The sequence below is a fragment of the Bos taurus genome, chromosome 21, assembly GCF_002263795.3.
Source record: "Bos taurus isolate L1 Dominette 01449 registration number 42190680 breed Hereford chromosome 21, ARS-UCD2.0, whole genome shotgun sequence".
Classification (NCBI taxonomy): Eukaryota; Metazoa; Chordata; class Mammalia; order Artiodactyla; family Bovidae; genus Bos; species Bos taurus.
The window spans coordinates 42,770,789-42,787,419 of record NC_037348.1 but is presented as its reverse complement, the minus strand read 5'-3'; the positions used below and the strand labels follow the sequence as shown (position 1 = coordinate 42,787,419).

At 41.0% G+C, this 16,631-nt stretch overlaps 1 protein-coding gene across 1 annotated transcript in view; it reads right to left on the bottom strand.

Moving 5' to 3' along the window:
• The window catches only part of AKAP6 (A-kinase anchoring protein 6), a 500,589-nt gene that overhangs the window by 427,920 nt on the left and 56,038 nt on the right, over positions 1–16,631 (bottom strand). The gene's annotated exons all lie outside the window — the stretch shown is intronic.

Sequence of the window (16,631 nt, the reverse complement as noted above, 5' to 3'; positions counted from 1 at the left end):
CTATTTCTATAGCTTACTAAGAAATAGTAAGCTCTGGTAACTCTAAGCCAGGTAATGTTAAGCAAAGAGGATACAATGAAGGTGGGTCCTCATCTCTAGGACCCACAGTGAAATGGAGGACAGATATGTGAACAGGTGAGCACAATTCACTTTTGTGCATTGGAGAAGGAAATGGCAACCCACTCCAGTATTCTTGCCTGGAGAATCCCAGGGACAGAGGAGCCTAGTGGGCTGCCGTCTATGGGGTCGCACAGAGTCGGACATGACTGAAGTGACTTGGCAGCACTTAGCAGAGCACAATCGGAGAAGGCAATGGCACCCCACTGCAGTACTCTTGCCTGGAAAATCCCATGGACTGAGGAGCCTGGTAGGCTGCAGTCCATGGGGTCGCTAAGAGTCAGACACGACTGAGCGACTTCACTTTCACTTTTCACTTTCATGCATTGGAGAAGGAAATGGCAACCCACTCTGGTGTTCTTGCCTGGAGAATCCCAGGGACAGTAGAGCCTGGTGGGCTGCCGTACATGGGGTCGCACATAGTTAGACATGACTGAAGCGACTTAGCAGCAGCAGCAGCAGCAGCAGAGCACAATTCAGGGGGCAGTGGGTAATAACAGACACATGCCCACACTGTAAACATACCATACACCAAAGCAATAAAATCCACCTGAGATATGAAGGATGGAGGTGATACTCCAGGAAGGTTTTGAAAGATAAATAAGGAGGGGAAAGTTAAGTTTCTGGCCAATCCTTAGAAGTCAACATAGATAAAGAAGTATTTCGTTTGTATAACAAAGCAGCAGATCCGCCCAGGGCAGAATACTCTCCTTCAGTGCAGGGGTTCAGACACAATTGTATTGACATATTTTGAAAGTAACTTGCTACTAATTATAAAATACTAACATATGCAAATAATTCACCACTTAATAAATGAAAGCGGGTTCAAGGTTATCACTATAAACCTCTTTTATTTCTCATGTGCTTTCAGAGGTGGGGAAAAAAGGGAACAGAGTTATATTTAGCCTAATGGAGACAGAGTATGTGTCTGGGTTTCCCATGATTGTATAGAGTAGGTATGAACAGGATCTGTTCTGAGCCCTGGCTAGAAAAGGTGAGGACAGAAGCTTAAGGCTAATGCTGTTATTAATTAATTCCTGAAGTCAACTCCTAACTTGTGGTAACCAAGGCCCTAACTGGGGCCTTGAAATGAAATGAAACTAAGGTGGCCCTAACTTGCACAAGTCCACTCTATAACGAATGATGCTATCAAGCAGACACCTGATTTTTCACATGCACAAAACTGTTCTACCCCACAATTTTTCAGAGATAAGGGTCTTTTTCCTCCTTTTCCTTTAGTTGCTAAGAATGACAAATACAGTGACTTTTATATAAACACAAAGCCATATTTACAGGAACTGCTTCTCCCACTAAATAACAGAAGTAAACTTAAGAAAACTACATGTTTCAGTTGACTAGAATAAAAGGTCACCCCAGCAAAAACAGACACATGCAACAAAGAAATATGCCACAGCCTAGTTCAGGGGTATCCGTGTGTGTGCGTGTTTGCATTCAGGCGTAGAGAAGAGAGGGAGAGACAGCTGCTGGGTGATGTGAGCATAGACTTCCTCAAGAGCAGGTCATCTTGACTGCTGTTTAGTCTGTTTGCTCTCATGCACCAGTGACCCCACGTTTCCAGTCCCAAAAGGTTTGTTATTTTATTCTTTTTGAGACTCAGAGTCTGATGCTTCATCTTACCCTGTAGAACTGTAAGACCACCCCATTGATCCCAGGTTTGGGAACTTAATCTCCCTAATATTATAACATATTTGCCAGACTCCTTTGGAATCCTAAATCTTTGGAAGTTTAGAACATTTGCCTCAATCAAGCAAAGAGCGTATCCCTTGCGGGTGGCATGCAACACATCGTGAACGCTCAGTAAACTTTCTAGATGGTAACAGCAGAAAATCAGCTTGGAAGAAGAGTATCAGAAACACTCCTGAAATACCAGTGTCAAATGGCTTTCAATTTCACCTACTGCTCGAAGATCACTTTACTGACTGTTATACTACCAACTGTGAGTTTCATACTTGAATAAGCAGAATTCATGCACCTATGTTAATTAAGTATTATCATTTAACTTGACTCTGTAGAAGAGAGTGCTTGGTGGTTATTATTGATTTTAAATATGCAGTAACTGAAACTTGAGGAACCTGGTTGAAGGTAGATGTTTTCTACATGATTTGTTTTCTCTTTAAAAAATTTCCTTTCCAGTTAATTTCCATACCTCATTCTATTATTTACTCATATATTCAACTGTGCCAGTTAGAATTTTAAATACATGACAAATCTCAAGTGTTTATCAATGTACCTATTTTTAAAGAACACTTTCTTACTTTTTATCATTATTAGTCATACCAAGAAATAGTAATAGCCAAGAAGAGGACCAGAACCCATATTTGTCCTTAAATATCTCCTTGCCACAATTTTTCTTTAATTTCTTAAATTTGAATTTAAAACATTTAACTTTAACTTTTCACTTTGCTTTACAAAAGAGTTGCAAAATAGGACAAATAAGTCCAGTTAATTCCTTCTTCCCTTCTTTTCCCCAAATGTTAACATCTTATATAACCACAGTACAATTGTTGAAATAAGGAAATAAACATTGATAAAATTTTATTATCCAATCTATAAACAATTCAAATTTTGTCATTTGCTCCACTGATGTGCTTTTTCCAGTCTAGGTCCAGTTTAAGATCATACAGTGCATTTATCATAGTCTCCTTCAACCTGGAGCACCTCTCAAGTCTTTTATGACCATGACAATTTTGAAGAGTATCGGCCTGTTATTCTGTAGAATAAACCTCAATTTGGGTTTGTTTGATGTTTGCTCATTATTAAATTCAAGTTTTCAATTCTGTCCAGAATACCACAGATTTGATATTGTACCTTTCTCAGTGTATGAGCGCAGGAGACACATGATGTCAATATGTCGATATTTATTGATGATACTAACTTTGTTCATTAGGTTAAGGGGTGTCTGCCAGGTTTCTCCACTATAAAGTTACTATTTTTCTCTTTGAAATTAATAAGTATATCATAGAGAGATACTTTGATTCATGCAAATACTTTTTCTACTAGTTTTAGCATCCATTGATGACTTGAAATTGCTAAGCCGCACTCCTGTGAAGAAACAAGCTGTTAATGGAGAACACGGTGTGCAGTCCTTTTAGTCTGGCCGCCTTACAATACACAGTCAAAACCAGTTTCCCAGAGTTGCTGAAATTAATTCTTTCCTTCTCCTGACCACTCACTGTGGTTATGTTGTTCGTGTGCAATCATTAGGTCAGTTATTATTTATGTTCTGAGTTTGCCCACATCTTGGATGGCCTTCTGAGTAAACAGAACATTAACATGGTTCTAAAAGTCAGAAGTACAGAGAAAGGTATATTCAGAGAAGTCATTCGCCCCCCCTTTCATTCATTCCATTTCCACTGTCCCTGTACCCCACAACACACACATACTTTTTCCCTCCCACTCTCTCTGTATAACCAGTCTCATTTGTTTCTGGTTTATCCATCTTGTATTTCTTTTTTCACAAATGAATATTTTCTTTTTTGCCTGTCTTTATTACATGAAAGTAACATACTATAGATAATCATTTATCTTTACTTTTTTTCACTTATTATATCAAGGAAACTACTCTATATCACTTCACAGAGATTATAGTCTAAGTCTGTTGTTTTGGGGGTGAAATTTTCTTCAGAAGGATAGAGGAAAAGTATATGACAACTTGTTCAAATTCTGGATATTTTAACTAATATTTCCTAGAGGAAAATGTTTCTAAAAACACCAGTTGCACAGATAAGCATACCTAAACCTGGCAGGATTCCTCCTTTTACTGCACAAAAACAGCTCCTCACTCACCCAGAATAAAGCATCTCACTCAGAAAAATATCCCATATAAATGTTAAATTATTTCATCATTTCCAGTATCCCCCTTTTGTGTTATATTAAAATTATCTTGTAAATTAATGAAGTATTATTGAATATCTGTTGAGCACCTTCCAAATGCCAGTTATTATGGTCAGCGATCAATGCAAAGAAATAGAGGAAAACAATAGAATGGGAAAGACTAGAGATCTCTTCAAGAAAATTAGAGATACCAAGGGAACATTTCATGCAAAGATGGGCTCAATAAAGGACAGAAATGGTATGGACCTAACAGAAGCAGAAGATATTAAGAAGAGGTGGCAAGAATACACAGAAAACTGTACAAAAAAGATCTTCATGACCCAGATAATCACGATGGTGTGATCACCCACCTAGAGCCAGACATCCTGGAATGTGAAGTCAAGTGGGCCTTAGAAAGCATCACTATGAACAAAGCTAGTGGAGGTGATGGAATTCCAGTTGAGCTATTTCAAATCCTGAAAGATGATGCTGTGAAAGTGCTGCACTCAATATGCCAGCAAATTTGAAAAATTCAGCAGTGGCTACAGGACTGGAAAAGGTCAGTTTTCATTCCAGTCCCAAAGAAAGGCAATGCCAAAGAATGTTCAAACTACCGCACAGTTGCACTCATCTCACATACTAGTAAAGTAATGCTCAAAATTCTCCAAGCCAGGCTTCAGCAATACGTGAACCGTGAACTTCCAGATGTTCAAGCTGGTTTTAGAAAAGGCAGAGGAATCAGAGACCAACTTGCCAACATCCGCTGGATCATGGAAAAACCAAGAGAGTTCCAGAAAAACATCTATTTCTGCTTTATTGACTATGCCAAAGCCCTTAACTGTGTGGATCACAATAAACTGTGGGAAATTCTGAAAAAGATGGGAATACCACACCACCTGACCTGCCTCTTGAGAAATCTGTATGCAGGTCAGGAGGCAACAGTTAGACTGGACATGGAACAATAGACTGGTTCCAAATAGGAAAAGGAGTACATCAAGGCTGTATACTGTCACCCTGCTTATTTAACTTATATGCAGAGTACATCATGAGAAACGCTGGACTGGAAGAAACACAAGCTGGAATCAAGATTGCCAGGAGAAATATCAATAACCTCAGATATGCAGATGACACCACCCTTATGGTAGAAAGTGAAGAGGAACTCAAAAGCCTCTTGATGAAAGTGAAAGTGGAGAGTGAAAAAGCTGGTTTAAAGCTCAACATTCAGAAAACGAAGATTATGGCATCCAGTCCCATCACTTCGTGGGAAGTAGATGGGGAAACAGTAGAAACGGTGTCAGACTTTATTTTTCTGGGCTCCAAAATTACTGCAGATCGTGACTGCAGCCATGAAATTAAAAGACGCTTACTCCTTGGAAGGAAAGTTATGACCAACCTAGATAGCATATTCAAAAGCAGAGACATTACTTTGCCAACAAAGGTCCGTCTAGTCAAGGCTATGGTTTTTCCAGTGGTCATGTATGGATGTGAGAGTTGGACTGTGAAGAAGGCTGAGCGCCAAAGAATTGATGCTTTTGAACTGTGGTGTTGGAGAAGAATCTTGAGAATCCCCTGGCCTGCAAGGAGATCCAACCAGTCCATTCTGAAGGCGATCAGCCCTGGGATTTCTTTGGAAGGAATGATGCTAAAGCTGAAACTCCAGTACTTTGGCCACCTGATGTGAAGAGTTGACTCATTGGAAAAGACTCTGATGCTGGGAGGGATTGAGGGCAGGAGGAGAAGGGGACGACAGAGGATGAGATGGCTGGATGGCATCACTGACTCAATGGACGTGAGTCTGAGTGAACTCTGGGAGTTGGTGATGGACAGGGAGGCCTGGTGTGCTGCGATTCATGGGGTCACAAAGAGTCGGACATGACTGACTGACTGAACTGAACTGAACTGAAGACACTGCAGCTAGGAAGCTAAGAAGTACAGTAAATAGAACTAAGGAAAAGGCTATAATGCCAGGTCATGTGACAGTGAAGTGATTTTAAAAATTGCCCTGGAAATTCAGAATAAGAGAGTCCTCCCAACTCTACCCAACAACTCACCAGACCCCAATTGGTATCTTTTTCTATAATTTAATCATCACTGGAAAACAATGAATAATAACTATAAGAACTAACAGGCTAGGAAGAAAACAAAAACAAAACAAACACTAACAGGCTAGAAAGCAAAAGGGATGATGTAAATAATAACCAAACTTTCACATAGTCAGCTTGTTCCATGGTCTGGTGATTATTAACAGGGATAATGCAGTGTTAACAGAGGCAGTTATTCTGAATCTCTCAGGTCATATCAGAGTTTTATCTCTTAAAAATCACCTTTCCTGGCTCTAAATCAGTGTTTCTCAACTTGTTTTTCATTATCAACACCTCTCAGGTGCTCTTTTAGACATATTTTTGTAATCACCACTCATAAAATTTTACTACCACAGATACACTCTACATGTACTATATGTATATCTGTACTTTAAATATCAAAAGAGTAGGATTCTACTTTTTTTTTTTTTTTTTTTTACTGGGCAAAAACCACTTTTCGTCTCCTAGGGAAGGGGTGTAACAGTGCCTCTATTGAGAATGCAGGTTCTAGGATTCTCCATGATCTCCATGATGCCATTTTCCTGTGTAGAAAATTCTTCCATCTCCAAAATGAAAAGAATTGAGAACCAAATGAGTGTCAGACTACTGAGCAACAAATAAAAGAAAAAGCATAAGGAAAGCAAGTCACTAACCACTGAAAATAAGAAACTATATTTCAAGTATTAATTAGGAAGAAATTAAAATCGATTTGATGCATTAATAAGACTCTACAGCAGTTAGAAATGGCTACCTAGAAAGTTAGCTGTCTTTGACAATGCTAAAGCTCATGCTGGACTACTAAAGAAACCATCTTCATTGATGATAAAACTGCAGTTGCACTTTTCAAAGGCAGTGAAACACCAAATGTTCTAGCTTTCAACCATATTTAGCGATGTTACTCATGGCTTTACTATCAGAGGAAAGCTAACAAACAAGCTAATTGTCACCTTTTAAATATAAGTGAAGTCACTCAGTTGTGTCTGACTCTGTGCGACCCCATGGACTGTAGCCTATCAGGCTCCTCTGTCCAGGGGATTCTCCAGGCAAGAATACTGGAGTGAGTTGCCATTTCCTTCTCCAGGAGATCTTCCCAACCCGGGTCTCCCGCATTGTAGGCAGACGCTTTACCATCTAAGCCACCATACAAGCCCCCTCCAAAAAAAAAAAAAACTACCAAAAAGAAAAAAAAAAAAAAAAGGCGTTTTCTTAAGAAATTGTTAACACTGAACCTAAAGAAAGTAATCTGAATGAATGACTCACTTTTCAAGAGAAGGCTTATTGTTCTTTTTTTCCCAATGAAATGACAAAATCAGGAGACTTTCCCTTGGCATTAGCCAGGCTGAGAATAAAAGAAGCTATGGGGAATTCAAATTTATTGGGCCATTTTCAAAGTTAGGGAACAACGCTGAGTTCTTCCTTCTCAAATGTCCCAATCTCCCTAGAAGCAGATGCTGGGGGAAAACTGGCATGATAGACTTTTGTGAAATGAAACAATAGAACTGGAACAGAGGAAAGTAATGTATACTGAATGAAAGTGTAAGTTGCTCAGTCATATCCAACCAACTCTTTGCAACCCCATAGAACGTAGCCCGCTAGGGTCCTCTGTCCATGGGATTTTCCAGGCAAGAATACAGGAGTGGGTAGCCATTCCCTTCTCCAGGAGATCTTTCCAACCCAGAGATCAAACCCAGGTCTTTGCACTGCAGGCAGATTCTTTACTGTTTGAGCCAAATTTGGAGCCCTAGGGAAACCCCAATGTATGCTAAGTGCCAAGCAATTTCATTAAGTTAAAATATTTATCTCTTAAAATTACCATATTAAGTGATATTTCACTTCATCTTCAGAAGTGAAGAAAACATGCTTAGAAGGTGATCTAATTTTTCCCCCTTTGTGACACAACTGCTACATGACAGATTTAAATCTAGGTATAACTCCAGCATTAATATCCTGTTCCATTATGGGTCCAGAACCTTGAAACAGTTGCCTACTGCCCTTTCTGACTTTTTGATGCCATTTCTTCATACATTTTCCTCATTCCTCATTCTTTTTTGCCTAATACATTGGCAAAAACACTCAAAACCTGCATATCTCCATAATTCCTTTACCACCTCCTTTTTTCTTTCTCTTGGTTAGTGGCACTGGGTTGCTCCTTCACTTTCAGATTCAGCGGAATACCTGAAAGGTCAGGTCTTTCTTGCAACTCCTCTGGAGGAGTCTTGAATGACCTGTTTCTCACCGTTAAGTGCCAGCCTGTACTTAACAGTAAAGTGCCTGCTTTGCCTCATGCAACTTGGTATCTTCCCTTCTTCATTTCCCTTTTACTCTATTAGGCATAAATTAAAATAGATTTTACGCATTAATAAGACTGTGTTTTACACCTCATCACCTGTGTTTACACCTTCACATGAAGCACTGAAGTTCTTGTTTTAGGCTCTGCTTTCTAGAAGAATAAGACAAAGACTCTTATACTTAGCCTTATAATACTTAGAAATTTATGCAGTGTTACACTGAATTTTTAATAGACTTTATTTTAGAGCAGCTTTAGGTTCACAGCAAAATCGAGTTAAAGGTAGAGATTTCCAACACATATACAATCTCCCCAACTATCACAATCTTGCACCAGAGTGGTACATTTGTTAAAATGTTAACATTTTAACACTTTAAAATGTGGTACATTTGTTAAAATGTTAAAACCAATGAAGCTATTGTCACATCTTTATCACCATTAAGTCCAAAGTTTCCATTAGGCTTTACTCTTGGTGATATACATTCTACAAGCTTGACAAATGTATAATGGCATGTTGTTGTAGTATAACAGTGGATAATGGCACATATCCACCATCACACTATCATGCAGTATAATTTCACTGTCCTAAAAATCCTCTGTGCTCTACCTATGCATACCTCCGTCCCCACTAACCCTTAGCAACCAGTGATCTTTTAATTTTGCCTTTTCCAGAATGTCATATACTTAGAATCATATAGTATGTAGCCTTTTAGAATTGCCTTATTTCACTTAGTAATATGCATTTAAGGTTCTTCATATTTTTACATGACTTGATAGCTCATTTCTATTTAGTACTGAATAATCCACTGTCTGTACATATCACAGTTTATTTATCCATTTATCTACTAAAAGTTGCTTCCAAGTTTTGGCACTTATTAATAAAGCTGCTATATACATCCACATGCTAGATTTTGTGTGGCTATAAACAGTCGATTCTTTTGAGTAAATATCAAGAAGCCAATTGCTAGATTATATGGTAAGAATAAGTTTAGTTTTTTAACAAACTGTCAAACTGTTTTCCAACGTGGCTGTTGGAAACCATTTTGCATTTCCACCAGCAATAACCGAGAGTTCCAGTTTCTCCATATCTTCATCAGTATTTAGTGATGTCAGCATTCTGGATTTTGGCCATTCTAACAGGTAAGTCAGAGAAGGCAATGGCACCCCACTCCAGTACTCTTGCCTGGAAAATCCTATGGACAGAGGAGCCTGGAGGGCTGCAGTTCATCGGGTTGCTGAGGGTCGGACACGACTGAGCGACTTCACTTCACTTTTCACTTTCATGCATTGGAGAAGGAAATGGCAACCCACTCCAGTGTTCTTGCCTGGAGAATCCCAGGGACAGGGGAGCCTGGTGGGCTGCCGTCTATACGGTCGCACAGAGTCGGACACGACGGAAGAGACTTAGCAGCAGCAGCAGCAGCAGCAACAGGTAAGTAGTGGTGTCTTACCACTGTTTCAATTTGCAGTTTCTTGATTACACATGAAGTTGGGCATCTTTTCATATGCTTATTTGCCATCACTGTATTTTCTTTTGTGACATGTCTGTTCCAATCTTTTGTTTCTTTCTCTCCAATTAGCCAGATAAGTCAGGATATGATGGATTATCAGCCAGGTACACTTACCACTCCCAAGGTCACCACAAAGGTCTATTCTCTGCAGAAGAGGTTCTTCTCATCAGATTGCTCTGCTAAGACTAAGACTCTACTCTGCTCCATTGCAGGCTGCCTGAGGGAGCCCCTCCCTCAAAATCTTGACCTCAGTCTTACTGCTACTGAAGAATAGGTCAGCTTCTCCCATCTTCCCTTCCAACTCAATTCCAACCAATCCTTTTTTTTCCCTTCTAGTTTCTCCAGTATGTTTAGTTTTCTGGCATTTGATGCATGCATGATGTCCGGGGTGCAGCGGAAAGCCCTCAGAGTACAAATCTGGAGAATTGTGTCTGGTGCCTGCTCTGCCTCTGATCAGCTGGTGAGCTCTGGCAAAGTCACTTAACACCATTATACTTCAATTTCTGATTCTGGGAAATGAAAAGCTAAATTGAGATCTTTTCCAGCTCTGATGCTAGAATTTTAGAGATATATTCTGCTCTTTAATGACATCCTGGAATACAGCCGAACTCTTCCTGTGTATCTGAAAGTCTAGCATATATATTTCTGTCTTTGAAAATGCAGTTGAAATGTATCATCTTCCTTTTCAGGGACATTGGTGAAATATGGAGCCAATTTCCAAATCATATATTAGTGTAATCCAGCAGAAGGTGAAACCTTCAAGTAAATATTCTCTTTCTCAATCTTTTCTCTGGCTCACCCTCTTGCCCTCACTCTGTCCACTCCCTATGCTTCTCCTTCTTTCCTCTCCTCCCTTCTCTCTTCCTCTTTTGTGCACTCACAGATGGCATGAGCAGAGCAACACAGCTGACAATTAGAAAGCTAGTAAATTTGCTGAGCTATATTTGGGCATAAGATTCATGATGAACTCTTTCATGTATGAATACTCATTTGTGCTGATTTAGCTCATCCAGAAAATGGTTGAGAGTAATCTCCGCCCCCATCAGGTGACCCCCACCAGCAGTACGTGCACACTTGCGGGCTGCAGCCAAGAGAGGCGGTGAGTCCTGTGTAGCGGTGGAGGCTTTGGGTCAGAATCCATGGCAAAGTTGCTTTCCCCCCAGCTGGAATCTAGGCGGACCACACAGCTGCTCTCTCAACTGCCCAAAGGTCAGGGAGGAGCTGGTTCCAAAGAAAATGCTTTCGAGGAAACTAAACTTAATATGCTGCATTTTCATATATTTCTATAGAAATATGTAAGAAATGCAGAAAAGGAAAAGCTGTAGACCAGAGAGCAAGACATCATCAGAGAAGAAGATGTGAGTAAGACAAGGGCAGAGATACTTCAACTGGGAGTTTTGCCAACCTCCTGCCAATCAGGAGGTACTGGAGATCAATATGAGAATGATGCTGCATGGTATCTGCCATTCACTTTAGATTAACAGTTAGCAATCTAGGGTCCTTCACACTTTAGCTGCATCAACAAAGTTCACAGTAAAGAATCTGAGAACAGAGGATAAATATCTGTGAAGAGTTGGTCCTAGAGAACAACTATAGATCCTGTACCCAGGGGGTAGGGAACCAGTCCTCTACACACTGGTACCTAAACAAGATTATTTCCATTGGGTGTGGCACATGCCACACTGTAGCAAATGTGACACTTACAAAGCAGAGGCCACCAACAGCAAGTAAAAAAAAGATAATCATCATCATCTTAGTAAAATAAAATTTCCATTCAAACTATTCCACTCAAATGTCATCAAAAGATAAAAGGAAAGAATTCCTTTCCTTCTATAAAGGTGAAGTACCAAGAAAGCAGTCTGGAGCTATGTCTCATTTCAAATTTACTCCTTTTAGATTTGCCTAATGCCAAACAGATCAAAGCAGGAAATATGCATAAAACCCCCATTAATTCCATTAAACATCCATTACCATTCAATGGAATCAATTTTTGCATTTGTGGCTTTCATTGTTAGCATCACCCATCCCCTTCACCCATCATAATCCACCTCATTCTACTTCCTCCCCATCCCCTGCACACACAAGCACAAAATGTTTTCAGAGTTTAGGCACACACGGCACTTTGCCAGTGACAGTCATGCCCCCTAAAACCGAAACAATAAGAAGAATGTGGACTGTGTTCTCCCCCCTTACAGGGAGCTCATTAAAGGGTGAGGCTGCATTACCACAAAACAGGCCAAACCAGTTCCTATTAAACCAGTTCATCAGAGACATTGTAACGTAATAAGGAACAGGAGCTAGGGGTCTGAAAACTTGAAGTTCTAGTCCTAGCTCTGCTCGGTATTCTGACCTTAAATCGTTTCACAGCTCTAAAACTCGGGAAGTAGGGTTGAGGCCTCCTCCATTCCCAAAATTCTATGTTCCTATGGCTTACACTGGGCTTCCCAGGTGGCTCAGTGGTAAAGAATCCACCTGCCGATGCAGGAGACGCAGGAGATGTGGGTTGGATCCTTGGGTTGGAAAGACCCCCTGGAGGAGGGCATAGCCACCCACTCTAGTATTCTTGCCTGGAGAATCCCCATGGACAGCCTGGCGGGCTAAAGTCCATAGAGTCGCAAAGAGTCAGACACAACTGAGAGACTGAGCATGCACTTGGCTTCTCATAGGTAGCCATTTTCAGATGTCCCTTGCTTCTTTCCTCCCCATATCACTAAGCAACAGTAACAAAACATGAGATGACAACCTCAGGATTTCCCTGGTTTTATCTCCTACTCCCCCATGAGAATTTATCTAGTCGTATTAAAAACAACCTGAATACTCAGCATATTAGGGCAATGCAAGACACAGAATCTGTACCCTAGAGATTCTACCTTGTTCAGTCACTTAGTCGTGTCCAACTCTTTGTGACCCCATGGACTACAGCATGCCAGGCTTCCCTGTCCTTCACCGTCTCCCAGAGTTTACTCAAACTCATGCCTACTGAGTCAGTGATGCCATCCAACCATCTCATCCTCCACCTATTGCCCTGGTATTGAGAGAACTAACCGAGTCTGAAAAGAAAGCCCTCCTCACACTAATCTAGCAAGATGGGACACAATGACCAGATCCCTTGTGTGCTAGAGCCCGGTGTCACAAGTTAAGGGATTTTGCTTCTTCACAGTGTTTCCCTAAGCCTTCAGTATGCAGTGTGCTCACTCCTGGTCAGGTGCTCCTAATCCCAGAAATGCACATCACGTTACCAGTGACCACTTGCTGGTCAGGAGCCAGCCTTTCCACAGGCTATCCCTGGTCACTTACATGCACAATGGCCAAGGTAGAGAATATCAGTTGGGGGAGGGAGTGTGGCAAGGCAGGTAAGGGGAGGCAGCTGGTGGCAGAATGAGGAGCTGTGTTTCACCAGGGCTTAAATCCAAGAAAAGCTCACTTTGAAAATCATCCTCAAAAATCCATTAAGAAAGCACCATATTAGAGATTGACATTTGGCCCCTCAATAATACCTTTCTCCAGGGTAGGAACAACTGACTCTTTCTTGGGTTAAGTAAGAGATGAAAAGTTGGCTTGCACTTAGGAGCCATGTTTAAACCCAGAATTACCTTCAGCTCAGGAAGATGCTCCACCCTAGGGTGCCCAGGGGAACTGAGATCAACTGAGGAAAAGCAAGAGCATGTCTCGCATCCTAAGGGAGCTCCACAGACAAGCCTAGGCTTTGGGGTAATTCAGCATGTAGGACGAGTCACAATATTTAAACTCCTTTCCACAAGTTACTGGCTGAGTCTGTATATTTTAAATGTCCCATGATGTAAAACTCCACTGTACTGTCACCAGGCAAGGATACCGGATTTTCTGGAACTGCCCAAATTCAGATATTCTGTCTCAGCCTCAGAATAGCTGATAAATTACAAGTTTCAGATACTATAGTGATTTTAGAAAATAATACAGGCCCTTGAAAGATAATTAATCTGCTTTTTTCAGAGTAGAATAGGAAATGACATAGTGTGCTTTTGTACACACACACACACACATTCACAAACACAGAGGTCTGCTCTGTGACAGGCCAGAATGTGACATAATATTATTTTTGACAAACAGTGAAATAACAGATTTTTTAAAGTCACTTTAGGATAATTTTGGTTTTATACATCTAAATAGTTTTCTCATCCTTGAAAGTAGTTTCATCTTCAGCTTCTCTCTCTACTCTTCACTGGGGGAAAAAAAAAAAAAAAAAAACACACCTGAACTCTTCCCTCCTGAGTAGAATCTCAAAATTCTATCTCGGAATGGTGCATGATCTTTCTAAGGCAATTTATTTTTTTTTTAAGCAGGGGTTGCAGGGTTCTGATAACTCCCAAGCTGGCGGCAAGAGGGTGAGGCCAATAGAAATACCGAAAGCATTCAGGTGATGGCAGCAGCACCCTTTGCTGGCCCGCTCTCCTCTGCCTGCTGCCACCAGCTATCCCATTTCAGGGAGCCACAACCAAGTCATGGCATCCTTGCCTGCTGATACAGCTTCCTTCCCCTGCAAAACAAAGCTGGTGCACACCCCCACACCCGCCTCCTCCACAGACAGTGAACCCCAGCAAGCATCTATCAAGGGCCTGCTCTGGATGTGCCCCGGTAACTGGCACTTGAATCCTGCCACGCTTTCCTTCTGAGATGAGATAATGAAGCTGGAGTATTGAGGACATCAGGCCTGGAGGGGGTTGCTATTCCCTTCTCCAGGCAGATTCTTTACCGACTAAGCTACCAGGGAAACCCTGGTCACAAGGTACTCAGTCAATATTCTCATTTGAGGTTACCTATAACATTTACTGAGCACTTACAATGTGCTGGGTACTACATGCAACACTTCATCTAATCTTTTCTATGACCCTAGAAGCACAAATAATTATTATTCCCAAATTATAAATGAGGAAACTAGCCCATCAAGAGAATATGCAACCTACCTGAAGCTCACACAGGAGCACATGGTGGGACAAGGAGCTGAACCTGCGATGTCTGATTCTGCAGCTGCTGCAGAGAGGTCTACACCACAGAGCCTCCCTCTGAAACCCTACTCTCAGACACAGGCATGGACTCCAGGCGGAATAGGCTTCTCCGTCCATGGGATTTTCCAGGCAAGAGGACTGGAGTGGGTTGCCATTTCCTTCTCCAGGGAAATTTCCAGCAGATGGCTCAGATGCTGAGAAGACTGGCTGGAAGAGCACTGGTATCAGCAGGGTGGAAGTGGGTCAGTGAGAACAGCAGCAAAAAGCAGAGAAGGGAAGGGAAATGAATGCTTGTTGAGGACCTGCTGGGCAACTCACAATCTTGAGAGGCATGTGTTACTAACGATCTTTCCACAGATGAGCATACTGAGGCCCAGAGGGTTAAATCACACACCAATAGTAAGCTCGGACTCTGCTGAGCTACAGATAAGCAGGTAGAAGTTTCATCCTTCTAGGGAAAGAGAGGGAGGAGATGCTATCCCACAGCAAGTGGGACCCTGGACCCTGAGCAGGTGAGGTCTGGAGGCAGAGGCTGGGGAGGCAGACTGATGAGAAAGAGAGAGAAGAACCTGAAGTGTCTTGGGTAGACATGCTGTTGGAAGAGGGTTTCAGCCAGATGAGGTAAGTTAGAAAGGAAGCAGGGCCAATGAAAGCAGAGACCTCGAAGACGAGGTTATGGGGGGAACTATGGGAACAACCTCTTCTTGTGGGCTCGCTCTGCCCTCCCAGCCTTTCCTTTAAGGCAAGCTGTGCTCTGCCTCTGACTCCCCACCCCAAACACTTCTCTGCCTCCAGGTAACACTTACTTTACTCCCTCTCCTTTAATTGCCCAAACAATGAAGCTGAAACTGATTTTTATTTTATGAATTTAATATTCAGATGCTCTCATTCAACTTTGAAATTAGTTAAACAGACAATTTTCTGTCTCTACCATTGCTCAGAAACTTCACTGAAATTAAAACCAAGCTTCTCCATGTAAGGGCATCTTATTGATATTTTCTACATTTCTTTAAAAGAAAAAAAAAGGTTTCCCATTTTTACCATAAATTATGTCCTTTGGCTGGATGTTTCTCCTACTGTGTCATCATTTTTTAAAATAAGACTTTGGGACTTCCATGGTGGTCTAGTGGTTAAGACTTTGCCTTCCAACGCAGGGGGCTATGGGTTCTATTCCTGGTTGGGGAGCTAAGATCCTACAAGCCATACTACCAAAAAACCAAAACATAAAATAGAAGTGATATTGTAATAAATTCAATAAAGATTTAAAAAATAAAATAAGACTTTGAGGATTTGTATGTTTGATCTATAGGTCTTGCTGAAAACACCGAGAAAAAATTTTAATTAGAGGCTTTCAGCCGAAATCTCAGAAATCTTGAGAGTAAAAGCTCTGAAGCAGGTAGCTATTCCCTGTACCTGATTAGTGCAGTTTTAATGACAGGGGCTTACTTTCCTCATGTGACAAGGACTCTAGCAGCAGATGATTCTGGAGATGATGCAAGGGTTTAAGGACATCCCTATGGATGGAACTTTCTGTCCTTCTGCTAGACTAGCCTCAGTATATAGGGATTGTATTCTCTTCAAAGAGAAAAAAATCTTAAATATTCCCTATGGATGGAACTTTCTGTCCTTCTGCTAGACTAGCCTCAGTGTATAGGGATTGTATTCTCTTCAAAGAAACAAAAATCTTAAATATTTTCTAACATATGCCTCTTGAAGGGAGAATCCATTAAAATGTTTTATTATTTTAATGTCTGAACCAGCATCTTCAATAACAGAATACAACTTCAAGCCTAAATGTAAGTGAAAAAGACTTCTC